We start from the raw sequence: 27303 nt of genomic DNA, 5'->3' as shown, positions 1-27303 counted from the left end.
GCGGTGTTCCGGAAGGCGGAATCGGCGCTGCAGAGCAGCAATGCGGGATCTGGCCAAGCTGGAACGCCGCAAGTGAGCACACTCTAGGCGGACCTTGTGCAGCAGGGCATCAAGATCCGGATAGTCCCTCAGAAAACTCTGCACAACCAAATTGAGCACATGTGCCAGACATGGGATGTGAGTGAGGTTGCCAAGGGCCAAAGCTGCCACCAGATTTCGGCCATTGTCACACACTACCATGCCTTGCTGGAGATTCGCTGGCAGTAACCACACATCGCTCTCCTGCTTGATGGCATTCCAGAGCTCCTGCGTTGTGTGGCTTCGATTCCCCAATGAAACAAGTTTCAAGACGGCCTGCTGACGTTTGGCCACGGCTATGTGTTGTGAGTTCTGTTTTTGGGCTCCCTCTGGTGGTTACTGATGGTACTGGGTGACTTGTCTTTCCTGGGTTTCTGGGTTCCACCTGTTCCATCAGCATATGGGAGTTTCCTATTTAACCTGGCTTTGCTGGCATTTCCTCGCCGGTTATCAATGTATCCAGTGTGTCTTGTTACCTCTGCTCCCTGCTCCTAGAACCTTCTGGACAAGCTAAGTTTGGATTTTCCTGTTTTGTGTTTTGCTTAATTTGGTTTTTAGTCCAGCCTGCAGATATGTGATTCTCTGCTGCTGGTTGCTCTAGTGGGCTGAAATTGCTTTTCATGTACCATGAGTTGGCACATGAGTTCAAGTAATTTCAGGATGGTTTTTTGAAGGGTTTTTCGCTGACCGCGCAGTTCACTTTTGTATCCTCTGCTATCTAGCTTTAGCGGGCCTCATTTTGCTGAAACTGTTTTCATACTACGTATGTGCTTTCCTCTCATTTCACCGTCATTATATGTGGGGGGCTGCTATTTGCTGTGGGGTATTTCTCTGGAGGCAAGAGAGGTCTGTGTTTCTTCTGATAGGGGAAGTTAGATCTTCGGCTGGAGCGAGACGTCTAGGATCATCGTAGGCACGTTCCCCGGCTACTTTTATTTGTGTGTTAGGTTTAGGGTCGCGGTCAGCTCAGGTTCCATCGCCCTAGAGCTTGTTTGTATCTGTGCTTGTCATTTTTGTGATCCCCTGCCATTGGGATCATGACAGTATAACCGGCCCACAAAGTGTTAATTGTATTGGCTGAAGTAGGAGGATAAGTAGTCTGAGGAAGTTTTTTTTTTTTTTTTTTTTTTTTTCTTCCCCTTTCCCTCAGAGTTTGCTGCCTAGCCTTATTGCAGCCTGGCTACTTCCTCCTCCTCTTAATCTTTGAATGGCTCTGATCTCAGCTGTTTATCATGGACGTCCAGAGTTTGGCTTCCAGCCTGAATAATCTTGCCGCTAAGGTTCAAGATATACAGGATTTTGTTGTACATGCTCCTATGTCTGAACCTAGAATTCCTGTCCCAGAGTTTTTTTCTGGAGATAGATCTCGTTTTCTGAATTTTAGGAACAATTGCAAGTTGTTTCTTTCTTTGAAATCTCGCTCCTCTGGAGACCCTGCTCAGCAAGTCAAGATAATTATATCTTTCCTGCGGGGTGACCCTCAGGATTGGGCATTTGCATTGGCACCAGGGGACCCTGCGTTGCTTAATGCGGATGCGTTTTTTCTGGCATTGGGTTTGCTCTATGAGGAACCTAACCAAGAGATTCAGGCTGAAAAAGCTTTGTTGGCCCTCTCTCAGGGGCAAGATGAAGCAGAAATTTATTGTCAAAAATTTCGGAAGTGGTCGGTACTTACTCAGTGGAATGAGTGCGCTCTGGCTGCAAAGTTTAGAGATGGCCTTTCTGAGGCCATTAAAGATGTTATGGTGGGGTTCCCTGCGCCTGCTGGTCTGAATGAGTCTATGACTATGGCTGTTCAGATTGATCGGCGTTTACGGGAGCGCAAACCTGTGCATCATTTGGCGGTGTCGTCTGAACCGTCACCTGAGATAATGCAATGTGATAGAATTCAGTCCAGAAGTGAACGGCAAAAGTATAGGCGGAAAAAAGGGTTGTGCTTTTATTGTGGTGATTCAGCTCATGTTATATCAGCATGCTCTAAATGCACAAAAAAGGTTGATAAGTCTGTTGCCATTAGTACTTTACAGTCTAAGTTCATTCTGTCTGTGACTCTGATTTGTTCATTATCATCCATTTCCGTCGATGCCTATGTGGATTCAGGCGCTGCCCTGAGTCTTATGGATTGGTCATTTGCCAATCGCTGTGGGTTTAGTCTGGAGCCTCTGGAAGTCCCTATTCCTTTGAAGGGAATTGACTCTACACCTTTGGCTATGAATAAACCTCAGTACTGGACACAAGTGACCATGCGTATGACTCCCGTTCATCAGGAGGTGATTCGCTTCCTGGTACTGTATAATTTGCATGATGTTCTAGTACTTGGTCTGCCATGGTTACAAACTCATAATCCAGTCCTTGACTGGAAATCAATGTCTGTGTTAAGCTGGGGTTGTCAGGGGGTTCATGATGATGCACCTCCGATTTCTATCGCTTCATCTACTCCTTCTGAGATTCCTGTGTTTTTGTCTGACTATCGGGATGTTTTTGAGGAGCCTAAGCTCAGTTCGCTTCCTCCTCACAGGGATTGCGATTGTGCTATAAATTTAATTCCAGGCAGTAAATTTCCTAAAGGTCGTTTGTTCAATCTGTCAGTGCCAGAGCATACTGCTATGCGGGATTATGTTAAGGAGTCCTTGGAAAAGGGACATATCCGTCCATCTTTGTCCCCTTTGGGAGCAGGTTTTTTTTTCATGGCCAAAAAAGATGGTTCCTTGAGGCCTTGTATAGATTATCGTCTTTTGAATAAGATTACCGTAAAATATCAGTATCCTTTGCCATTGTTGACTGATTTGTTTGCTCGCATTAAAGGGGCTAAATGGTTCACTAAGATTGATCTTCGGGGTGCGTATAATCTTATACAAATAAAGCAAGGTGATGAGTGGAAAACCGCATTTAATACGCCTGAGGGCCATTTTGAGTATTTGGTAATGCCTTTTGGACTTTCTAATGCTCCTTCAGTCTTCCAGTCCTTTATGCACGATATTTTCCGTGAATATCTGGATAAATTTATGATTGTGTATTTGGATGATATTTTGGTTTTTTCTGATGACTGGGAGTCTCATGTTCAGCAGGTCAGGAAGGTGTTTCAGGTCCTGCGGGCCAATTCCTTGTTTGTAAAAGGCTCAAAGTGTCTCTTTGGAGTCCAGAAGATTTCTTTCTTGGGGTATATTTTTTCCCCTTCTACTATTGAGATGGATCCCGTCAAGGTTCAGGCTATTTGTGACTGGACGCAGCCTACATCTCTTAAGAGTCTACAGAAGTTCTTGGGTTTTGCTAATTTCTATCGTCGTTTTATAACTAATTTTTCTAGTGTTGTTAAGCCTTTGACGGATTTGACTAAGAAGGGTGCTGATGTTGCTAATTGGTCTCCTGCGGCTGTGGAGGCCTTTCAGGAACTTAAGCGCCGGTTTTCTTCTGCTCCTGTGTTGCGTCAGCCAGATGTTTCGCTCCCTTTTCAGGTTGAGGTTGATGCTTCCGAGATTGGAGCGGGGGCGGTTTTGTCACAGAGAAGCTCCGATGGCTCAGTGATGAAGCCATGCGCGTTTTTTTCTAGAAAGTTTTCGCCGGCTGAGCGGAATTATGATGTTGGTAATCAGGAACTTTTGGCCATGAAGTGGGCATTTGAGGAGTGGCGTCATTGGCTAGAGGGTGCTAGACATCGTGTGGTGGTCTTGACTGATCACAAAAATTTGATTTACCTTGAGTCTGCCAGGCGTCTGAATCCTAGACAGGCTCGTTGGTCACTGTTTTTCTCTCGTTTCAATTTTGTGGTTTCATACCTGCCAGGTTCAAAGAATGTGAAGGCGGATGCTCTTTCTAGGAGTTTTGTGCCTGACTCCCTTGGAAATTCTGAGCCCTCTGGTATCCTTAGGGATGGGGTGATTTTGTCTGCTGTCTCCCCAGACTTGCGACGTGCTTTGCAGGAGTTTCAGGCGGGTAAACCTGATCGTTGTCCGCCTGAGAGACTGTTTGTTCCGGATAATTGGACCAGTAGAGTCATCTCCGAGGTCCATTCTTCTGCGTTGGCAGGTCATCCTGGAATATTTGGTACTAGAGACTTGGTGGCCAGGTCTTTTTGGTGGCCTTCCTTGTCGAGGGATGTGCATTCTTTTGTGCAGTCTTGTGAGGTTTGCGCTCGGGCTAAGCCTTGCTGTTCTCGGGCCAGTGGATTGTTGTCACCTTTGCCTATCCCGAAGAGGCCTTGGACGCACATTTCCATGGACTTTATTTCGGATCTCCCTGTCTCTCAAAAAATGTCCGTCATCTGGGTTGTGTGTGATCGCTTTTCTAAAATGGTTCATCTGGTACCCTTGTCTAAGTTGCCTTCCTCCTCTGAGTTGGTCCCTCTGTTTTTTCAGAATGTGGTTCGTTTGCATGGGATTCCTGAGAACATCGTTTCTGACAGGGGATCCCAGTTTGTGTCTAGATTTTGGCGGACGTTCTGTGCTAAGATGGGCATTGATTTGTCCTTTTCGTCTGCATTCCATCCTCAGACGAATGGCCAGACTGAACGAACTAATCAGACCTTGGAAACTTATTTAAGGTGTTTTGTTTCTGCTGATCAGGATGACTGGGTTACCTTTTTGCCGCTGGCCGAGTTTGCCCTTAATAATCGGGCTAGTTCTGCTACCTTGGTTTCTCCTTTCATTTGTAATTCGGGGTTTCATCCTCGTTTTTCCTCTGGTCAGGTGGAACCTTCTGATTGTCCTGGAGTGGACATGGTGGTGGATAGGTTGCATCGGATTTGGAGTCATGTGGTGGACAATTTGAAGTTGTCCCAGGAGAAGGCTCAGCAGTTTGCTAATCGCCGTCGCCGCGTGGGTCCTCGACTTCTTGTTGGTGACTTGGTGTGGTTGTCTTCTCGTTTTGTTCCTATGAAGGTCTCTTCTCCTAAGTTCAAGCCTCGGTTCATCGGTCCCTATAGGATCTTGGAAATTCTTAACCCTGTGTCGTTTCGTTTGGATCTCCCGGCATCGTTTGCTATTCATAATGTGTTCCATCGGTCGTTGTTGCGGAAGTATGAGGTACCTGTTGTTCCTTCGCTTGAGCCTCCTGCTCCAGTGCTGGTGGAGGGAGAATTGGAGTATGTTGTGGAGAAGATCTTGGATTCTCGTGTTTCCAGACGGAAACTCCAGTATTTGGTCAAGTGGAAGGGTTATGGTCAGGAGGATAATTCTTGGGTGGTTGCCTCGGATGTTCATGCTGATGATTTGGTTCGCGCTTTTCATAGGGCTCATCCTGGTCGCCCTGGTGGTTCTCGTGAGGGTTCGGTGACCCCTCCTCAAGGGGGGGGTACTGTTGTGAGTTCTGTTTTTGGGCTCCCTCTGGTGGTTACTGATGGTACTGGGTGACTTGTCTTTCCTGGGTTTCTGGGTTCCACCTGTTCCATCAGCATATGGGAGTTTCCAATTTAACCTGGCTTTGCTGGCATTTCCTCGCCGGTTATCAATGTATCCAGTGTGTCTTGTTGCCTCTGCTCCCTGCTCCTAGAACCTTCTGGACAAGCTAAGTTTGGATTTTCCTGTTTTGTGTTTTGCTTAATTTGGTTTTTAGTCCAGCCTGCAGATATGTGATTCTCTGCTGCTGGTTGCTCTAGTGGGCTGAAATTGCTTTTCATGTACCATGAGTTGGCACATGAGTTCAAGTAATTTCAGGATGGTTTTTTGAAGGGTTTTTCGCTGACCGCGCAGTTCACTTTTGTATCCTCTGCTATCTAGCTTTAGCGGGCCTCATTTTGCTGAAACTGTTTTCATACTACGTATGTGCTTTCCTCTCATTTCACCGTCATTATATGTGGGGGGCTGCTATTTGCTGTGGGGTATTTCTCTGGAGGCAAGAGAGGTCTGTGTTTCTTCTGATAGGGGAAGTTAGATCTTCGGCTGGAGCGAGACGTCTAGGATCATCGTAGGCACGTTCCCCGGCTACTTTTATTTGTGTGTTAGGTTTAGGGTCGCGGTCAGCTCAGGTTCCATCGCCCTAGAGCTTGTTTGTATCTGTGCTTATCATTTTTGTGATCCCCTGCCATTGGGATCATGACAGTATAACCGGCCCACAAAGTGTTAATTGTATTGGCTGAAGTAGGAGGATAAGTAGTCTGAGGAAGTTTTTTTTTTTTTTTTTTTTTCTTCCCCTTTCCCTCAGAGTTTGCTGCCTAGCCTTATTGCAGCCTGGCTACTTCCTCCTCCTCTTAATCTTTGAATGGCTCTGATCTCAGCTGTTTATCATGGACGTCCAGAGTTTGGCTTCCAGCCTGAATAATCTTGCCGCTAAGGTTCAAGATATACAGGATTTTGTTGTACATGCTCCTATGTCTGAACCTAGAATTCCTGTCCCAGAGTTTTTTTCTGGAGATAGATCTCGTTTTCTGAATTTTAGGAACAATTGCAAGTTGTTTCTTTCTTTGAAATCTCGCTCCTCTGGAGACCCTGCTCAGCAAGTCAAGATAATTATATCTTTCCTGCGGGGTGACCCTCAGGATTGGGCATTTGCATTGGCACCAGGGGACCCTGCGTTGCTTAATGCGGATGCGTTTTTTCTGGCATTGGGTTTGCTCTATGAGGAACCTAACCAAGAGATTCAGGCTGAAAAAGCTTTGTTGGCCCTCTCTCAGGGGCAAGATGAAGCAGAAATTTATTGTCAAAAATTTCGGAAGTGGTCGGTACTTACTCAGTGGAATGAGTGCGCTCTGGCTGCAAAGTTTAGAGATGGCCTTTCTGAGGCCATTAAAGATGTTATGGTGGGGTTCCCTGCGCCTGCTGGTCTGAATGAGTCTATGACTATGGCTGTTCAGATTGATCGGCGTTTACGGGAGCGCAAACCTGTGCATCATTTGGCGGTGTCGTCTGAACTGTCACCTGAGATAATGCAATGTGATAGAATTCAGTCCAGAAGTGAACAGCAAAAGTATAGGCGGAAAAAAGGGTTGTGCTTTTATTGTGGTGATTCAGCTCATGTTATATCAGCATGCTCTAAACGCACAAAAAAGGTTGATAAGTCTGTTGCCATTAGTACTTTACAGTCTAAGTTCATTCTGTCTGTGACTCTGATTTGTTCATTATCATCCATTTCCGTCGATGCCTATGTGGATTCAGGCGCTGCCCTGAGTCTTATGGATTGGTCATTTGCCAATCGCTGTGGGTTTAGTCTGGAGCCTCTGGAAGTCCCTATTCCTTTGAAGGGAATTGACTCTACACCTTTGGCTATGAATAAACCTCAGTACTGGACACAAGTGACCATGCGTATGACTCCCGTTCATCAGGAGGTGATTCGCTTCCTGGTACTGTATAATTTGCATGATGTTCTAGTACTTGGTCTGCCATGGTTACAAACTCATAATCCAGTCCTTGACTGGAAATCAATGTCTGTGTTAAGCTGGGGTTGTCAGGGGGTTCATGATGATGCACCTCCGATTTCTATCGCTTCATCTACTCCTTCTGAGATTCCTGTGTTTTTGTCTGACTATCGGGATGTTTTTGAGGAGCCTAAGCTCAGTTCGCTTCCTCCTCACAGGGATTGCGATTGTGCTATAAATTTAATTCCAGGCAGTAAATTTCCTAAAGGTCGTTTGTTCAATCTGTCAGTGCCAGAGCATACTGCTATGCGGGATTATGTTAAGGAGTCCTTGGAAAAGGGACATATCCGTCCATCTTTGTCCCCTTTGGGAGCAGGTTTTTTTTTCGTGGCCAAAAAAGATGGTTCCTTGAGGCCTTGTATAGATTATCGTCTTTTGAATAAGATTACCGTAAAATATCAGTATCCTTTGCCATTGTTGACTGATTTGTTTGCTCGCATTAAGGGGGCTAAATGGTTCACTAAGATTGATCTTCGGGGTGCGTATAATCTTATACGAATAAAGCAAGGTGATGAGTGGAAAACCGCATTTAATACGCCTGAGGGCCATTTTGAGTATTTGGTAATGCCTTTTGGACTTTCTAATGCTCCTTCAGTCTTCCAGTCCTTTATGCACGATATTTTCCGTGAATATCTGGATAAATTTATGATTGTGTATTTGGATGATATTTTGGTTTTTTCTGATGACTGGGAGTCTCATGTTCAGCAGGTCAGGAAGGTGTTTCAGGTCCTGCGGGCCAATTCCTTGTTTGTAAAAGGCTCAAAGTGTCTCTTTGGAGTCCAGAAGATTTCTTTCTTGGGGTATATTTTTTCCCCTTCTACTATTGAGATGGATCCCGTCAAGGTTCAGGCTATTTGTGACTGGACGCAGCCTACATCTCTTAAGAGTCTACAGAAGTTCTTGGGTTTTGCTAATTTCTATCGTCGTTTTATAACTAATTTTTCTAGTGTTGTTAAGCCTTTGACGGATTTGACTAAGAAGGGTGCTGATGTTGCTAATTGGTCTCCTGCGGCTGTGGAGGCCTTTCAGGAACTTAAGCGCCGGTTTTCTTCTGCTCCTGTGTTGCGTCAGCCAGATGTTTCGCTCCCTTTTCAGGTTGAGGTTGATGCTTCCGAGATTGGAGCGGGGGCGGTTTTGTCACAGAGAAGCTCCGATGGCTCAGTGATGAAGCCATGCGCGTTTTTTTCTAGAAAGTTTTCGCCGGCTGAGCGGAATTATGATGTTGGTAATCGGGAACTTTTGGCCATGAAGTGGGCATTTGAGGAGTGGTGTCATTGGCTAGAGGGTGCTAGACATCGTGTGGTGGTCTTGACTGATCACAAAAATTTGATTTACCTTGAGTCTGCCAGGCGTCTGAATCCTAGACAGGCTCGTTGGTCACTGTTTTTCTCTCGTTTCAATTTTGTGGTTTCATACCTGCCAGGTTCAAAGAATGTGAAGGCGGATGCTCTTTCTAGGAGTTTTGTGCCTGACTCCCTTGGAAATTCTGAGCCCTCTGGTATCCTTAGGGATGGGGTGATTTTGTCTGCTGTCTCCCCAGACTTGCGACGTGCTTTGCAGGAGTTTCAGGCGGGTAAACCTGATCGTTGTCCGCCTGAGAGACTGTTTGTTCCGGATAATTGGACCAGTAGAGTCATCTCCGAGGTCCATTCTTCTGCGTTGGCAGGTCAAACTGGAATATTTGGTACTAGAGACTTGGTGGCCAGGTCTTTTTGGTGGCCTTCCTTGTCGAGGGATGTGCGTTCTTTTGTGCAGTCTTGTGAGGTTTGCGCTCGGGCTAAGCCTTGCTGTTCTCGGGCCAGTGGATTGTTGTCACCTTTGCCTATCCCGAAGAGGCCTTGGACGCACATTTCCATGGACTTTATTTCGGATCTCCCTGTCTCTCAAAAAATGTCCGTCATCTGGGTTGTGTGTGATCGCTTTTCTAAAATGGTTCATCTGGTACCCTTGTCTAAGTTGCCTTCCTCCTCTGAGTTGGTCCCTCTGTTTTTTCAGAATGTGGTTCGTTTGCATGGGATTCCTGAGAACATCGTTTCTGACAGGGGATCCCAGTTTGTGTCTAGATTTTGGCGGACGTTCTGTGCTAAGATGGGCATTGATTTGTCCTTTTCATCTGCATTCCATCCTCAGACGAATGGCCAGACTGAACGAACTAATCAGACCTTGGAAACTTATTTAAGGTGTTTTGTTTCTGCTGATCAGGATGACTGGGTTACCTTTTTGCCGCTGGCCGAGTTTGCCCTTAATAATCGGGCTAGTTCTGCTACCTTGGTTTCTCCTTTCTTTTGTAATTCGGGGTTTCATCCTCGTTTTTCCTCTGGTCAGGTGGAACCTTCTGATTGTCCTGGAGTGGACATGGTGGTGGATAGGTTGCATCGGATTTGGAGTCATGTGGTGGACAATTTGAAGTTGTCCCAGGAGAAGGCTCAGCAGTTTGCTAATCGCCGTCGCCGCGTGGGTCCTCGACTTCTTGTTGGTGACTTGGTGTGGTTGTCTTCTCGTTTTGTTCCTATGAAGGTCTCTTCTCCTAAGTTCAAGCCTCGGTTCATCGGTCCCTATAGGATCTTGGAAATTCTTAACCCTGTGTCGTTTCGTTTGGATCTCCCGGCATCGTTTGCTATTCATAATGTGTTCCATCGGTCGTTGTTGCGGAAGTATGAGGTACCTGTTGTTCCTTCGCTTGAGCCTCCTGCTCCAGTGCTGGTGGAGGGAGAATTGGAGTATGTTGTGGAGAAGATCTTGGATTCTCGTGTTTCCAGACGGAAACTCCAGTATTTGGTCAAGTGGAAGGGTTATGGTCAGGAGGATAATTCTTGGGTGGTTGCCTCGGATGTTCATGCTGATGATTTGGTTCGCGCTTTTCATAGGGCTCATCCTGGTCGCCCTGGTGGTTCTCGTGAGGGTTCGGTGACCCCTCCTCAAGGGGGGGGGTACTGTTGTGAGTTCTGTTTTTGGGCTCCCTCTGGTGGTTACTGATGGTACTGGGTGACTTGTCTTTCCTGGGTTTCTGGGTTCCACCTGTTCCATCAGCATATGGGAGTTTCCTATTTAACCTGGCTTTGCTGGCATTTCCTCGCCGGTTATCAATGTATCCAGTGTGTCTTGTTACCTCTGCTCCCTGCTCCTAGAACCTTCTGGACAAGCTAAGTTTGGATTTTCCTGTTTTGTGTTTTGCTTAATTTGGTTTTTAGTCCAGCCTGCAGATATGTGATTCTCTGCTGCTGGTTGCTCTAGTGGGCTGAAATTGCTTTTCATGTACCATGAGTTGGCACATGAGTTCAAGTAATTTCAGGATGGTTTTTTGAAGGGTTTTTCGCTGACCGCGCAGTTCACTTTTGTATCCTCTGCTATCTAGCTTTAGCGGGCCTCATTTTGCTGAAACTGTTTTCATACTACGTATGTGCTTTCCTCTCATTTCACCGTCATTATATGTGGGGGGCTGCTATTTGCTGTGGGGTATTTCTCTGGAGGCAAGAGAGGTCTGTGTTTCTTCTGATAGGGGAAGTTAGATCTTCGGCTGGAGCGAGACGTCTAGGATCATCGTAGGCACGTTCCCCGGCTACTTTTATTTGTGTGTTAGGTTTAGGGTCGTGGTCAGCTCAGGTTCCATCGCCCTAGAGCTTGTTTGTATCTGTGCTTGTCATTTTTGTGATCCCTTGCCATTGGGATCATGACAGCTATGCTCATGTCGGTCATAGGTAAACGTTCACGGGTCCATGTGGAGGTGGACTGTGACGGCTCCTGCAGAGTTGATTCTGAGGAACTTGTGTAAGAGGAGGAGTCAATGCGTACAGACTGGATTCCTGCAATCCTTGGAGTGGGCAGGACACGTCCTGCGCCACTCGCACGATCTGTACCTGGCTCAACAACATTAACCCAATGGGCAGTGAGGGAAACGTATCGCCCCTGTCCATGCTGACTGGTCCACGCATCGGTGGTGAGGTGGACCTTGCTACTGACGGCGTTCAGTAGCGCATGTTTTATGTTTCCCTCAACATGCCTGTGCAGGGCAGGGACAGCTTGCCTGCTGAAGTAAAAGCGGCTGGGCACCTTGTACTGTGGGACTGCCAATGCCATCAAGTCACGGAAGCTGTCAGTCTCCACCAGCCTGAACGAGAGCATTTCCAGGGACAACAGTTTGGCAATGCCTGCATTCAGAGCCTGTGCTCGGGGGTGGTTGGCCGAGAATGCCCGCCTTTTCTCCCATGCCTGTACTACCGATGGCTGTAGAGTAGACTGGGAGTGTGAGGATGACTGGGAAGGTGGTGCTGTGGGTGGAATTACACAAGGTCTCTGGACAACAGTGCCAGAGGTTCTTCCATGGCGATCCTGGGAGGAAGCCAAACCAGCTGTGCGTGAGCTGGAGGAAGAGGCAACACGAGCTGAAGAGGTGGTAGTTGCCGCTGTTGGTTGGCCTACATCTTCAGTGTGTTTCTGTAACTCCACCGCGTGCCTGGTCCGCACATGTTTCCACATATTTGTGGTATTGAGGTTGCTGACATTTTTCCCTCTTTTTACTTTCTGATGACACAGCTTGCATTTGACAAAACAAATGTCATCTGCAACTGTGTCAAAAAAGGACCAGGCACTGCAAGTCTTGGGAGCGCCCTTTTTGGCTTTGGAAAGAGACAGGCTCCTAACGGGTGCCAAAGTGGAGGCTACAGGCTCCGCAGTCTTCCCCCTCCCTGTCCCTCTTTGGCCCGTAAGGGGAATCTCTTCCTCAGAGCTCTTCCCACCACCTTCCTGGTCCTCACGCCACGATGGGTCAACGACCTCATCATCTCCACTACCCTCTGCCACCAACTGCTCCTCCTGGGTAGTCTCGGCAGCACAGTACGCACCAGAAAGCGTCACCTGAGTTTTATCATCAGATGCGTACTGCGCTGTGGTCACCGGAGGCACTGGCCCACCCGCCTCTTCAGAGTCAGAGAGACAAAGCTGTTGGGCATCACTGCACACTGCCTCTTCTTCCATTTCTCCAATGCTGCTTGGCTGGCCCCCTGTTTCCATGCCAAGAGATTCAGAGAACAGAAGTAGAGACGGCTCCTGTCCTGGGCTCTCTGACTGCCTGGCCAATTTGGCAGGTGGTGAAGAGACAGATGGCTGCTCTCCAGTGGTCTGTGCCTGAGAGGATGTGGCACTAACTGAAGTCGATGCCAAGGCGTTAGCTGCCATCCACCCGACAACGGCTTCAATTTGGTCTTCACGCTGCAGCGGTGCACGGCGCTCTCCGACAAAGCTGCGCATGAAGGACTGTTCCCTGCTGAAACTGAGTGATGACGAGTCACCGGCGCCCGCAGCAGGCACAGAATCACCACGTCCTCTCCCTGCTCCTCTCCCTGCTCCGCGCCCACGCCCACGTGCCTTACTCCCTGCTCTCTTCATCTTGGTTGAGAGATAAAGATAAGCAGAAAAGTACTAAGGCCTTAGTGTGCTTATTCCTGAAATGCTCCTCCTAACAGGTGTAAGAAACACTAATGTTGTAAAGTGTGGACTAAACTTTATTATTTTTCAAATGTGGCCTACACAAGTGTTAAGTTGTGTTTGGTGAACTTTACTTTTTTTTTTTTTTGCAGATCGGGCTACAGAGCTAGTTTAAATCACACGGAGACCGTGCAGACAGCCGTAAACGGCGCTGCAAGGCCCAAAAAACCTCCTCTAGGTTATCCTATTTAGTGTTTTTCCACTATTTAGCTGGAGATGGGTGGAAAGACACTAATAGGGAATTTTTTTTTTAAATTTTAAACAGGCTGCACTATTTGAAAAAAAGGAAATTTTTTTTCAAGGTATGAGGCAGTAACGCACCCTGAGCTGAATCCAACCGGCTATGGCTGCACACAGACTACAGGGCGAGCTGCGCTCACACAGAGACCGTGCAGAGAGCCGTAAACGGCGCTGCAAGGCCCAATAAACACCCTCTAGGTTATCCTATGTAGTGTTTTTCCACAATTTAGCTGGAGACGGGTGGAAAAACACTAATAGGAAATTTTTTTTTTAAATTTTAAACTGGCTGCACTATTTGAAAAAAATGAAATTTTTTTTCAAGGTATGAGGCAGTAACGCACCCTGAGCTGAATCCAACCGGCTATGGCTGCACACAGACTACAGGGCGAGCTGCGCTCACACAGAGACCGTGCAGACAGCCATAAACGGCGCTGCAAGGCCCAAAAAAAACCCTCTAGGTTAGCCTATGTAGTGTTTTTCCACAATTTAGCTGGAGACGGGTGGAAAAACACTAATAGGAAATTTCTTTTTTAACGTTTAAACAGGCTGCACTATTTGAAAAAAAGTAAATTTTTTTTCAAGGTATGAGGCAGTAACGCACCCTGAGCTGAATCCAACCGGCTATGGCTGCACACAGACTACAGGGCGAGCTGCGCTCACACAGAGACCGAGCAGACAGCCGTAAACGGCGCTGCAAGGCCCAAAAAAACCCTCTAGGTTATCCTATGTAGTGGTTTTCCACAATTTAGCTGGAGACGGGTGGAAAAACACTAATAGGAATTTTTTTTTTTAAATTTTAAACAGGCTGCACTATTTGAAAAAAAGGAAAATTTTTCTCAAGGTATGAGGCAGTAACGAACCCTGAGCTGAATCCAACCGGCTATGGCTGCACACAGACTACAGGGCGAGCTGGGCTCACATGGAGACCGTGCAGACAGCCCAAAAACCTCCCTCTAGGTTATCCTATATAGTGTTTTTCCACAATTTAGCTGGAGACGGGTGGAAAAACACTAATAGGAAATTTGAGAAAAAATGTGCAGCAGGCTGCACTATGAGCAAAAAAGGACAACTGTGTGAGGCAGTGTGAACCCCCCCTGAGCTGAATACAACCGGGTATATGGCTGCACACAGACTACAGAGTGAGCTGCACACACACACACACACACAGAGACCTTGCAGAACGCTGTTAAAACAGCGCTGCAAGGCAAGAGCAAGGTGAACAGTGAAGAACACACAGCGTTTTGCTAAATTAGCCTTTGGAAAGGAAAATAAAGCAATTAGCTATCTCAACTGGCCCTCAGTTAGAACACAGCGTCCTGTCACTAACTGAAATCACAGCAGAGTGAGCGCAAAATGGTGGCAGCGTTTTCTATAGTGCAGAGTGACATCATTTCAGCAGCCAATCACAGCCTTGCCAGTACTTACATGCCCACCATGCTAAACAGGATGTGCCCACACTTCCAATCATTCCTCATTGGCTGCTGCGTTCAGTTTGAATTCTGGGAACTTCCGATTCCGGTATCCGATACGCGGGAAGTATCGGAATTCGGTATCGGAATTCCGATACCGCAAATATCGGCCGATACCCGATACTTGCGGTATCGGAATGCTCAACACTAATCATAATCATTTAAAAGTAAGCATTTAGATCTGATCATGTTCATTATGCAGATATAAGTAGAAAATGGAACATCTCTGAGCAGCTCTCTTGCTACTTAAAAACAAACATGATCTATATCAGGCATGCGTCCCTTGATTACAATTTTGTCATTTCATTTATAAACACATTTCTCATTATGTTATACATGCCAAGTTTATCCTCATGTATATATCATGGAAATGGAAATTTTTTTGCAAATAATGGTAGCCTGTCAAATAATTAAGCTGGTGTGTTTTTTTCTTTTCTTTTTAATAAATAGTAACATAGTAACATAGTTAGTAAGGCCGAAAAAAAGACATTTGTCCATCCAGTTCAGCCTATATTCCATCATAATAAATCCCCAGATCTACGTCCTTCTACAGAACCTAATAAATAGTAACATAAAATAAGTCATCTGTACAGAATGAAAATCTGAAATATATTTTCTCTTTTTCCTATTCTCATAGGTCAGGCATCAATCAAGGGCTTTGGGAAGTGCATTTATTATACTGTGTCCAGAGTACTATATGCAGCCGTTGCTGGTTTTCTACGGTTCTGCTACAATGGTTAGTTAAGCTGCAGGTTTTGACTGTCATGCACTGGCAAAGGAATACGGCAGTCTCAGGCGCTTTAAAGTGACATAATGCTGTTCTGGTCTGCTTGTAGGAACCAAATGTTTCATTAGGGATTTGCCAAACTTTAAAACTGCTGTGTGTAACTGGTGTTAGCAACCTAATGAGGTGTATCATCTTCAGTGACAGTTTTGTCATGATGTTTGGACATCCCTTGGTTGTAGATAGAAATGGAAAATATGTTTTAGTGCTCCTTAGTATTTTATTGCCTACAGGATTCCAGTCTATCACAATAATGTTATATATTAAAAGTAGTAATAATGTTATAGATGATAAAGTCCATCCACCATCCACCTCTCGTGTCTCCCCTTTTCCCCATAGTTTGTAAGCTTGCGAGCAGGGCCCTCACTCCTCCTGGTATCTGTTTTGAACTGTATTTCTGTTATGCTGTAATGTCTATTGTCTGTACAAGTCCCCTCTATAATTTGTAAAGCGCTGCGGAATATGTTGGCGCTATATAAATAAAATTATTATTATTATTATTATTATAAAGTATAATTTGCACAATATTCAATACTAAATAGTAATTTCTTTTTATAGGATTGGGTCGGGTTTCACGAAACCCGACTTTTTCAAAAGTTGGGTCGAGTGAAATCGGCCGATCCTATAGAAAAGTCGGGGTCGGCCGAAACACGAAACCCAATGCAGTGCATTGGGTTTCTAATGGTTCCCAGGGTCTGAAGGAGAGGAAACTCTCCTTCAGGCCCTGGGATCCATATTTAAGTGTAAAATAAAGAATAAAAATAAAAAAATATTGATATACTTACCCTCGGACGCACCCTGGTTCTAACCGGCAGCCTTCCTTCTTAAGAATGAGCGCCTGAAGGACCTTCGATGACGTCGCGGCTTGTGATTGGTCGCGTGAGCGGTCACATGGGCGTCATGCGACCAATCACAAGCTGCGACGTCATCTAAGGTCCTTCAGGCGCTGATTCTTAGGAAGGAAGGCTGCGGGTTAGAACCAGGGCGTGTCCGAGGGTGAGTATATACCTATTAGGAATATACTCACCCTCGGACGCGCCCTCGGATGCTTCCTTCCTAAGAATTAGCGCCTGAAGGACCTTAGATGACGTCACGGCTTGTGATTGGTCACGTGACCGCCCATGTGACCGCTCACGTGACCAATCACAAGCCGCGACGTCATCGAAGGCCCTTCAGGCGCTCATTCTTAGGAAGGAAGGCTGCCGGTGAGAACCAGGGCGCGTCCGAGGGTGAGTATATCAATATTTTTTTTTTTTTATTCTTTATTTTACACTTAAATATGAATTCCAATACCGATTCCCGATATCTTAAACATATCGGAACTCGGTATCGGAATTCCGATTCCAGATCAGAAGATCGCCGACCTCATGGCGACCCCACACAGGGGTCGGGTCGGGTTTCATGAATCTGGCCGACCCGTTTCACTCAACCCTACTAAATAGTACTTTATGTTATATCAGATTTTACACATGTTTGCATGGTTCCTTTATTTTAAGATCACAATTCTTGTCCTAAGTTCTAAAGATGTTTTAGACTAAAGAAAACATTATATTGCAAGTGGTTCCTTGGGATTTGATACGTGAAGTTAAGTCACCTGAGTACAAAAGACCTTATACTATTTTTCTTAGAAATCTTTGTTTCTAAAATACATAATTTTAAAAGAGTAGAAAGAAACCTCATCTATATATATAAAGCTGAGTGTATGTATGTGTGTATGTATCAAGCCACGCCCACTCCACATAGCCCCGTCCACTCCTCATAGCCATACTCAATACACGTGCAAAGCCCCATCCACACAGCCCACATTATTAGTGCAATTTATCTCGGTATCAATTGTTTCCAATTATAACAAATTATAAGCAGTATTATGCATGGGACTGCAGCTTTATCTCAGAGAGCACAGAGAGGACCCAAGTTACACAATCAGCTCGGCTATATGACTGGACAGCTACATGCAATGGTGAGGAGGAGGCTGCCCAGTACTGGCACCGGTGGCTGACCCGACTGCAGGATCAGCCCTTCCTCTGTAATCACGGTGAGTCAGAGTCTTCCCTCCCACTGTGGAGGATTACAGGGCGGAGTCAGGGGCTGCACAGGTTTTGCTGCCAGCACTGACTCGCCCATCAGGGGCAGAGACACTTGCACAAGAACTGATGGTGGCAAAACATAAGGACACTGGGAGCAGCTGGGAGCCGGTGAAGGAGAGCCAGCACCTGGCAGGGAGAGCACCTCTGGCACAGTGCAAGGAGAGCACTGCCAGCATCGGACTGTACCTGACAAATCTCTGCAGCCTGGACATGGGGGAACCAGGACCAGAAGTATATTGTATATGGAGGTAGCTGCTCCTGGTATGCACCTATTCACACTAGTTTGGATGTGCCAGTCATTTTTCTGTCAGGACCGGATGCAGCCCGGGATCCTGCAGGGACACTCAGGGAGGGATGCCCCCTGCTGCCACAGACAGGTTACAGTGTGAGCTGTATATACTGTACACGGCTGTGAATACACTCGGTATAGCACCCTGTCAGAAAACACGGACAGGGCAGCATTGCAAATGCAGCAGAGCCAGAGCTGTATTGGACCTGTGCGAGGCTCCTCTGTCAAGTATCTGATGGAAGTTACATCCACAGTGTACGGCCACATTTGCAGAAGGGGTGTATACATATATATATACACATATATACATATATATATATATATATATATATATATATATATATATATATACAGTGGGGCAAAAAAGTATTTAGTCAGTCAGCAATAGTGCAAGTTCCACCACTTAAAAAGATGAGAGGCGTCTGTAATTTACATCATAGGTAGACCTCAACTATGGGAGACAAACTAAGAAAAAAAAATCCAGAAATTCACATTGTCTGTTTTTTTATCATTTTTTTTTGCATATTATGGTGGAAAATAAGTATTTGGTCAGAAACAAACAATCAAGATTTCTGGCTCTCACAGACCTGTAACTTCTTCTTTAAGAGTCTCCTCTTTCCTCCACTCATTACCTGTAGTAATGGCACCTGTTTAAACTTGTTATCAGTATAAAAAGACACCTGTGCACACCCTCAAACAGTCTGACTCCAAACTCCACTATGGTGAAGACCAAAGAGCTGTCAAAGGACACCAGAAACAAAATTGTAGCCCTGCACCAGGCTGGGAAGACTGAATCTGCAATAGCCAACCAGCTTGGAGTGAAGAAATCAACAGTGGGAGCAATAATTAGAAAATGGAAGACATACAAGACCACTGATAATCTCCCTCGATCTGGGGCTCCACGCAAAATCCCACCCCGTGGGGTCAGAATGATCACAAGAACGGTGAGCAAAAATCCCAGAACCACGCGGGGGAACCTAGTGAATGAACTGCAGAGAGCTGGGACCAATGTAACAAGGCCTACCATAAGTAACACACTACGCCACCATGGACTCAGATCCTGCAGTGCCAGACGTGTCCCACTGCTTAAGCCAGTAAATGTCCGGGCCCGTCTGAAGTTTGCTAGAGAGCATTTGGATGATCCAGAGGAGTTTTGGGAGAATATCCTATGGTCTGATGAAACCAAACTGGAACTCTTTGGTAGAAACACAACTTGTCGTGTTTGGAGGAAAAAGAATACTGAGTTGCATCCATCAAACACCATACCTACTGTAAAGCATGGTGGTGGAAACATCATGCTTTGGGGCTGTTTCTCTGCAAAGGGGCCAGGACGACTGATCCGGGTACATGAAAGAATGAATGGGGCCATGTATCGTGAGATTTTGAGTGCAAACCTCCTTCCATCAGCAAGGGCATTGAAGATGAAACGTGGCTGGGTCTTTCAACATGACAATGATCCAAAGCACACCGCCAGGGCAACGAAGGAGTGGCTTCGTAAGAAGCATTTCAAGGTCCTGGAGTGGCCTAGCCAGTCTCCAGATCTCAACCCTATAGAAAACCTTTGGAGGGAGTTGAAAGTCCGTGTTGCCAAGCGAAAAGCCAAAAACATCACTGCTCTAGAGGAGATCTGCATGGAGGAATGGGCCAACATACCAACAACAGTGTGTGGCAACCTTGTGAAGACTTACAGAAAACGTTTGACCTCTGTCATTGCCAACAAAGGATATATTACAAAGTATTGAGATGAAATTTTGGTTCTGACCAAATACTTATTTTCCACCATAATATGCAAATAAAATGTTAAAAAAACAGACAATGTGATTTTTTGGATTTTTTTTTCTCAGTTTGTCTCCCATAGTTGAGGTCTACCTATGATGTAAATTACAGACGCCTCTCATCTTTTTAAGTGGTGGAACTTGCACTATTGCTGACTGACTAAATACTTTTTTGCCCCACTGTATACACATACTGCTCAAAAAAATAAAGGGAACACTTAAACAACATGATTGGCATTTGTTGCAGAACACCAGGATTGGCAAATTTGCCACTGGCACCCTGTGCTCTTCACAGATGAAAGCAGGTTCACACTGAGCACATGTGACAGATGAAACATAGTTTGAAGATGCCATAGAGAGCGATCTGCTGCTTGTGAGACCATATGCTGGTGTGGTTGGCCCTGGGTTCCTCCTAATGCAGGACAATGTCAGACCTCATGTAGCTGGAGTGTGTCAGCAGTTCCTGCAAGATGAAGGCATTGAAGCTATGGACTGGCCCGCCCATTCTCCAGACCTGAATCCAATTAAGCACATCGGGGACATCATGTCTCGCACCATCCACCAACTTCACGTCGCACTACAGACTGTCCAGGAGTTGGAGGATGCTTTAGTCCAGGTCTGGGAGGAGATCCCTCAGGAGACCATCCTCTGCCTCATCAGGAGCATGCCCAGGCATTGTAGGGATATCATACAGGCATGAGGAGGCCACACACACTACTGAGCTTCATTTCCTTGTCTTGAGGCAGTTCCACAGAAGTTGGATCAGCCTGTAATTTGATTTTCCACTTTGATTTTGAGTATCATTCCAAATCTAGATCTCCATGGGATATTCATTTTGATTTACATTGATAATTTTTTATGTTTTATTGTTCTCAACACATTCCACCATGTAATGAATAAAGATTTGCAACTGAAATATTTCATTCAGTGATATCTAGGATTTGGTATTTTAGTGTTTCCTTTATTTTTTTGAGCAGTGTATATATATATATATATATATATATATATGTGTGTGTGTAATATATATATATATATATATCTGTGTTCATATACTGTATGTGTGTATATAATGTGTGTGTCTGTATGTGTTTGTATAGATGTGTAATGTGTTCATGTCCGTGAAATGTGTATATTTGTGTATTGATTAATTCCCATGCATTTTTCCGCAAAACACAAGCATTTTGCAAGTGTTTTAAGCTTGCAGAATTCTTGCATTTTCTAAGCGATTTGAAGCATCGCTTAGAAAAGTGTTTGACAGGTTGGTCACACTTGTCAAGCATAGTGCTTGACAAGTGTGACCAACTTTTTACTATTGATGCTGCCTATGCAGAAACAATAGCAAAAGATAGAATGTTAAAAATAATAAAACAAATTAAAAATATGGTTATTCTCACCTTCTGACGGCCCCCGATCTCCTCAGCGGTGCTCCCAGTACGTTCTGTTCCCAGGGAGGCTTTGCGCCAAGGACCTTTGTGACGTCACTGTCGCGTGACCGCAACATCATCCCAGGTGATTCGCGCAATGCATCCCTGGGAATGGAAGCCGCCGCGTGCACCGCTGAGAGGCGGGAGGACTCTGGGGGCCATCAGAAGGTAAGTATATCCCTATTTTTTATTTTAATTCTTTTTTACAGAAGTATTGTACCCAGGGCCTGAAGGAGAGTCTCCGCTCCTCCAAACCCTGGGTACCATCCGCACATGAAGCGCTCACTTTAGGCATAATTGGCATAGCCACAAGCGTAAAGTGAGCGTTTCAATGCAACCCTATGGCTGCAGAATCACGATTCCGCAGAAATAATGAACATGCTGTGGATTTTACCGCTATGCGATTCTGCAGCGGGAAAATCCGCAGCATGGGCAGAGTAACTGCGGAATCCCATAGGATTGCATGGAAATGCGTTTAAGCATGGAAATGCGTTTCTGCTGAGGCAAAATACGTGGCAGAAACACATAAAAAACGCAACGTGGGCACACAGCCTAAAGGAGAAAAGCTGTGCTGCAGAAAAATGCAGTGTATAAAGGAAGAGCGTGAGGTGCAGGAGGAGGCTGCGTAAAAAGCAGGACCATAACATGCAGGAGGAATAAGGCCCCTTAACTGCCCCCATTAAAAGTTGTATTGGCAGTTGTTATATGTTAAAAAAAATTGCTTCAGCAATCATAATTGTTATAACTAACCACAGTTAGTTAATATGCCCGGGCAACGGTAGTATTATATAAAAACATGTGAGATCACATAGCAGAGACATAACCACCTAGCCATAATTTATGGTAAAGCATCTGGTTCCCACATTAATAAGTGCAAATTCAAATTAAAGCATAACCCCTACTGGGAAATAACACTTAAAGGGGTTTTCCCACAGAGTTCATTTTAATCAATAGATCTTGGAATAAAAATAAGTTCTACAATAGCATGTTTTTAAGCCCTTGACCCCAAAGCCTGTTTTCACCGTCCTGACCAGGCCAATTTTTTCAATTCTGACCACTGTCACTTTATGAGGTAATACCACTGGAACGCTTTAATGGATCACACTGAGTGTGAAATGGCTTTTTCGTGACATATTGTAATTCACGACAGTGGCAAAAAAAATTTGACTTGCCTTAATTTGTGAAAACAATCAGAAATTTGGCAAAAATATTGAAAATGTTGCAATTTTCCAACTTTTAATTTGTATGGCCTTAAATCAGAGATTCATGTCATACAAAATAGTTAATTAAGAACATTTCCCACATGTCTACTTTACATTAGCACCATTTTTTAAACATAATTTGTTTTGTTAGGAAGTTAGAAGGGTTCAAGTTTGATCAGCGATTTCTCATTTTAAAACAAAATTTAGAAAACCTTTTTTTTAGGGACCACATTACATTTGAAAGACTCTAGGGGGCCTATATCACAGAAAATATTCTGGTCCCTGGTACTTCTGCCTCTGTCTGGTATTTGACCCTTTGGTTCTCCACTGACTCTGTTATTGTTTTTTCCCTTTATACTGTGTGACGGTCTAGGTTTTGACTCTGCTTGTTTGACTATTCCGCTGTCACCTGGTGGTAGGTTTGTTACAGCACTGCAGGTCTGACCTTGCAGACTTGTTTCTTTCCTCCCAATGTGTTGCCATCTGGTGAAAGTTGCAGTTACCTGCATAGCTGCAGCATGAAATTATAACTGATCATTAACAGTTTTTTTCCTTTACTCCTCTCTTTATGGATCCACTTCGCACACAGGCAGATAAGATGTGTAGCCTGACTCAAATGATGCAGGATTTGTTTTTTGAATATAGAGCCCTGGCCACTTCTCATAATCAGCTTTAAAAGGAGCTCTCTGAGACAGTTAGGTCTATTCAGGGTTCTATTTCCCAATCTGCCTGTAGGCACTCGAACCCTATAAATGTATTGTTATATGCTCCTGAACCTACAGTCAGGCTCCCAGATACTTTTTCCGGAGAGAAGGAGAAGTTCTATAGTTTCCAGGAGAATTGTAAGTTACATATTTACATAGTTATTAAGGTTGAAGGAAGACTATAAGTCCATCTAGTTCAACCCATAGCCTAACCTAACATGCCCTAACATGTTGATCCAGAGGAAGGCAAAAAAAAACCCATGTGGCAAAGAGTAAGCTCCACATTGGGGAAAAAAATTCCTTCCCAAATCCACATACGGCAATCAGACTAGTTCCCTGGATCAACGCCCTATCAAGGAATCTAGTATATATACCCTGTAACATTATACTTTTCCAGAAAGGTATCCAGTCCCCTCTTAAATTTAAGTAATGAATCACTCATTACAACATCATACGGCAGACAGTTCCATAGTCTCACTGCTCTTACAGTAAAGAATCCGCGTCTGTTATTATGCTTAAACCTTTTTTCCTCCAAACGCAGAGGATGCCCCCTTGTCCCTGTTTCAGGTCTATGATTAAAAAGATCATTAGTAAGGTCTTTGTACTGTCCCCTTATATATTTATACATTAAAATAACATCACCCCTTAGTCTTCGCTTTCCAAACTAAATAGCCCCAAGTGTAATAACCTATCTTGGTACTGCAGACCCCCCAGTCCTCTAATAACCTTGGTCGCTCTTCTCTGCACCCGCTCTAGTTCAGCTATGTCTTTCTTATACACCGGAGACCAGAATTGTGCACAGTATTCTAAGTGTGGTCGAACTAGCGACTTGTATAGAGGTAAAATTATGTTCTCCTCATGAGCATCTATGGCTCTTTTAATGCATCCCATTATTTTATTTGCCTTTGTTGCAGCTGCCTGACACTGGCCACTGAATATGAGTTTGTCATCCACCCATACACACAGGTCTTTTTCATTGAAGGTTTTGCCCAGAGTTTTAGAATTAAGCACATAATTATACATCTCATTAATTCTACCCAAGTGCATGACCTTACATTTATCCCCATTAAAGCTCATTTGCCATTTATCAGCCAAAGCTTCTAGTTTACATAAATCATCCTGTAATATAAAATTGTCCTCCTCTGTATTAATTACCCTGCAGAGTTTAGTGTCATCTGCAAATATTGAAATTCTACTCTGAATGCCCCCTACAAGGTCATTAATAAATATGTTAAAAAGAAGAGGGCCCAATACTTACCCCTGTGGTACCACACTGCTAACCGCTACCCAGTCCGAGTGTGCTCCATTAATAACCACCCTTTGTTTCCTATCCCTGAGCCAGCTCTCAACCCACTTACACATATTTTCCCCTATCCCCAATATTCTCATTTTATGTATCAACCTTTTGTGTGGCACCGTATCAAAAGCTTTTGAAAAGTCCATATACACTACATCCACTGGGTTCCCTTGGTCCAATCCGGAACTTACCTCTTCATAGAAACTGATCAAATTAGTCTGACATGAACGGTCCCTAGTAAACCCGTGCTGATACTGGGTCATGAGGTTATTCCTCTTCAGATACTCCAGTATAGCATCCCTTAGAATTCCCTCCAGGATTTTACCCACAGTAGAGGTTAAGCTTACTGGCCTATAATTTCCGAGTTCAGTTTTTGTCCCCATTTTGAATATTGGCATCACATTTGCTATACGCCAGTCCTGTGGTACATACCCTGTTATTATGGAGTCTTTAAAGATTAAAAATAATGGTCTATCAATGACTGTACTTAATTCCTGCAGTACTCGAGGGTATATCCCATCCGGGCCTGGAGATTTGTCAATTTTAGTGATTTTTAGATGCCGCCGCACTTCCTGCTGGGTTAAGCAGGTGACATTTAATTGGGAATTTTTATCACTAGACATTTTGTCTGCCATGGGATTTTCTTGTGTAAATACTGATGAAAAAAAGTCATTTAGCATATTGGCTTTTTCTTCATCCTCATCCACCATTTCACCCAGACTATTTTAAGGGGGCCAACACTATCATTTTTTAGTTTCTTACTATTTATGTAGTTAAAGAATATTTTAGGATTATTTTTACTCTCTCTGGCAATGAGTCTCTCTGTCTCAATCTTTGCTGCCTTGATTTGCTTTTTACAGAATTTATTTAATTTTTTGTATTTATTTAATGCCTCCTCACTACCTACTTCCTTTAATTCTCTAAATGCTTTCTTTTTGTCACTTATTGCACGCCTTACAGCTCTATTTAGCCACATTGGTTTCCTCCTATTTCTAGTATGTTTATACCCATGCGGTATATACTGTGCACAGGTCCTATCCAGGATGCTAATAAACGTCTCCCATTTTCTTTGTGTATTTTTATGTCTCAGGATATCGTCCCAGTTAATTGCACCAAGATCCTCTCTCATCCGTTGGAAATTTGCCCTCTTGAAATTTAGTGTCCTTGTAAGCCCTCTACTACAAATCTTATTAAAGGATACATGAAAACTTATTATTTTGTGATCGCTATTTCCCAAGTGACCCCCAACCCTTATATTTGCTATGCGGTCTGGCCTGTTGGTTAATATTAGGTCTAGCAGTGCCCCCCTTCTTGTTGGGTCCTGAACCAGTTGTGAAAGGTAATTGTCTCTCATAGTTGTCAAAAACCGATTACCTTTGCTGGAACTGCAGGTTTCTGTTCCCCAATCTATTTCAGGGTAGTTGAAGTCCCCCATAATAATGACTTCTCATTGAGTCGCAGCTTCATCTATTTGCTTTACGAGGATATTCTCCATTGCTTCCATTATTTTTGGAGATTTATAACAAACCCCTATCAGTAATTTATTATTTTTTCCCCCTCCCCTTACCTCCACCCACAGGGATTCTACATTTTCATTAAATTCACCTATATTATCACGCAGGATGGGTTTTAAGGACGATTTTACATACAGACACACCCCTCCCCCTCGCTTATCTGTACGGTCATTTCTGAACAGGCTATAGCCCTTCAAGTTAACAGCCCAGTCATGGCTCTCATCCAGCCACGTTTTAAATATCCCCACCATGTCATAATTATGCTCCAACAACATTAGTTCTAATTCGTCCATTTTGTTGGCGAGGCTTCTGGCATTAGTATACATGCACTTGATGTTCCTCTCTGTACCTCTATTCTTTCTTAAATTATTAACTGTTCTAACCCCACCCCCCATGACACCGCCACCCCCAACTTCCTTATTTGTGCCCAGGTCTCTATCTGCACTATCTTCCCCTCCTATAAAATGAATACCCTCCCCCCCAATTCCTAGTTAAAACAGTCCTCCAACCTTCTAGCCATTTTCTCCCCCAACACAGCTGCACCCTCCCCATTGAGGTGCAGCCCGTCCCTAGCGTAGAGCCTGTAGCCAACTGAGAAGTCGGCCCAGTTCTGCAGGAACCCAAACCCCTCCTTCCTACACCAATTCTTGAGCCACTTATAAACCTCCCTAATCTCCCATTGCCTCTCTGTCGTGGCACGTGGTACAGGCAGTATTTCGGAAAATACCACGTTGGAGGTCCTTGCTTTCAGCTTGCGGCCTAAATCCCTGAAATCATCTTTAAGGACTTTCCACCTACCTCTAACTTTGTCATTTGTGCCAATGTGCACCAGCCCCTCCCAGTAATCTGTCCACCCGATCAGCGATGTGTCGGACTCGAGCGCCAGGTAGGCAGCACACCGTTCGACGATCCCTGTCTTTGTGACAGATTGCCCTATCTGTTCCCCTAATAATTGAGTCTCCCACTACCAGCACCTGTCTGGCCTGCCCTGCTCTCCTATTTCCCTCCTTACTGGAGCAGTCACTCCTCCGGCTTTCAGAGGACATGCCAGGCTGCAGCAGTGCTACCCCTGTACTGTCACCCCCCTCATCTGCCAACTTAGCACTCTTCCCTCTACCCCGCTTCCTAACTGTCACCCAGCTTGCTACTTCACCATCCTGCAGCTCCATCCCACCATCCCCCCCCTCATCTGTCCCATTGAGCGTCTGCTCCGTGAGCAGAAGACTCCTCTCCATATTGTCTATGGATCTCAGTGTTGCCAGCTGCACATTTAGATTCAGAATCTGGGTTTCCAAATGCACAACGTGCTCACATCTTGCACAGCAGTATGCACCCTCGATCGGCTGCTCCAAGATTGCATACATGTGGCAAGATGTGCACTGGATGGCATTAGCAAGAGTGGAGCACATTTCCTAATGGGGATTGCACCAGACAGAAAAGTTAAATAAAAATAAATAAAAAATAAATACAAAGTATTAATAGGAAACAGACAGCAATTCAGTACTTCCTCCCTTGGAAACTCCCTGACTCCAAAGTCACTGAATCACAAGTCACACTTACCGCCGTCCACACTTACACTCAGATCACACTCAGCTCGCTCACACTCGC

Source organism: Ranitomeya imitator, chromosome 1 (genome assembly GCF_032444005.1).
Source record: "Ranitomeya imitator isolate aRanImi1 chromosome 1, aRanImi1.pri, whole genome shotgun sequence".
In the NCBI taxonomy this organism is placed as follows: Eukaryota; Metazoa; Chordata; class Amphibia; order Anura; family Dendrobatidae; genus Ranitomeya; species Ranitomeya imitator.
The sequence above is the reverse complement of the archived record's forward strand: the minus strand, read 5'-3'. Positions refer to the sequence as shown.